Genomic DNA, 2,309 nt, shown 5'->3' on the forward strand with positions numbered 1-2,309 from the left:
TCAAAATGTCTCACTTTCGACATTTGATATGTTGTCTATGTTCTACTGTGAATGCAATATCAGTTTTTGAGATTTGTAAATTATTGCATTCCATTTTTATTTACAATTTGTACTTTGTCCCAACTTTTTTGGAATCGGGGTTGTATGCAAAATGCGATAAAAATAACTTCTTTTCTGAGCAAGTTAAAGTGCTGATGACACGAACATGACTCTATGCAATTTCTTAAATAAACTATACAACATGGCAAACATGTTAGATTTCTGTTATAATTACGTGAAAAGAAGCTGTTGTTACGCGAATATCCAACTTTTAATTGCACAGCGCAAGAAAACTGGGTCCGTGGCTCGCGGCCATGCTGTGACGTCAGCGGGAGAACACGCTGCGGTTCACTGGCTGTTCTACTCTGGTTCTACTCAATGGAAATGGCGCATGAAAACGCCGGTGAACTCTCTAGTGCTAGCTCTTCCTCTTCTGGGAGTCTAGAATTGTGTTGATCTCTTCCGAATAGAATCTATGATAGCCTACCCTCTTTACCCTTTGCCTCTCGTTGCTAGGCGGCAGTTACATGAAAGCCGCAAGCTTTCACAAGCAAATACATGACTGATATCACGCCGATTTTATGATTACATTTATGATTATCATGTAGAATCTATAGCTCTACGTACCTTTATCTCATGTCGTTTCACAACACATGTTCTGACAGGAGGACTGTCTTTGGATCCGGCATAGCTACTAGTAGACCCCCTCCGGAATACTGGCAACAGATACTGCTGATGTTTTCCAGCCCAAAATATGTTCAAAACCCACCAAAATGCACTTGAAACCGCTCAACTGGGCGGGAAACCTCCCAATCTGGCAACACTGTGTAGGCACTGCTGTGGTAGTAACACACGTTTGTGCTGAACTGAACACCCAAGAGATTCTTTTAAGCTGGGAAGGGTGTCAAAACAATCCAAATCGAAGTGTTCAGAGCACAGGACGGGTGTTGGTGAGGGCTCCCACTTGTCACGAGTGCACCTGACTTGCTTCACCCACTTCGCATGCAGCTCGGGATCTCTGGGAAACTTGAATAAACTTACCCCATCCTTGTAGGTTTTGGAGCAAAAGCCGGAAACACAATGCGAAGGCATAATAACTAATATATATATATATATATATATATATATATATATATATAATAATGTATAATAATAATACTAATAATGATAAACTGAACACCTGTCGCATCAACAACAAACTGGTAAGTTAGGAGGAAGGTTCTTTCGCTGACGTCATATAGCTCCTCCTCCTCCTTCGTCTCCTGGGTGCTGCAGCCCCGTCAAATTTGCCCAAATAGCCACGTTTTTTATCATAACTTGTAAAATAGGCACCTTCGTGAATTAATATATGGATCATCGGGAATTACTTTTTATGTTATAAAACATCGCCAAAGATGTCAAAAACGTGTCATCAGCACTTTAAAAGACTATGACTTTTAAACCAGCTTTATGTAACTTCTAATAACATTAAACATGTAAATAGACCAGTAAATTTAAAAAAAAAAGTGTTTATTGACTTTAAACTTCAGTGAACAGATGCTGAGTCTCTGTAGCTTCAGTGCTCATATCTGTGACCTTCAGGAGTATAGAAGTTACGTTTTACTGAATGACTTTAAATGAGGAACAAACACATCATCATCTCACACACATCATCATCATCATCATCTCACACACATCACTCACATCTCACACACACATCATCATCATCTCACACACATCATCATCATCATCTCACACACATCATCATCATCATCTCACACACATCATCTCACACACATCATCATCATCATCTCACACACATCATCATCATCATCTCACACACATCACTCACATCTCACACACACATCATCATCATCATCATCTCACACACATCACTCACATCTCACACACACATCATCATCATCATCATCTCACACACATCATCATCATCATCATCTCACACACATCATCATCATCATCATCATCATCATCATCATCATCTCACACACATCATCATCATCATCTCACACACATCATCATCATCTCACACACACATCATCATCATCATCATCATCATCTCACACACATCACTCACATCTCACACACATCATCATCATCATCTCACACACATCATCGTCATCATCATCATCATCTCACACACATCACTCACATCTCACACACATCATCATCATCATCATCATCTCACACACATCATCATCATCATCATCTCACACACATCATCGTCATCATCATCATCATCTCACACACATCACTCACATCTCACACACATC

Source organism: Neoarius graeffei, chromosome 10 (assembly GCF_027579695.1).
Source record: "Neoarius graeffei isolate fNeoGra1 chromosome 10, fNeoGra1.pri, whole genome shotgun sequence".
Classification (NCBI taxonomy): domain Eukaryota; kingdom Metazoa; phylum Chordata; class Actinopteri; order Siluriformes; family Ariidae; genus Neoarius; species Neoarius graeffei.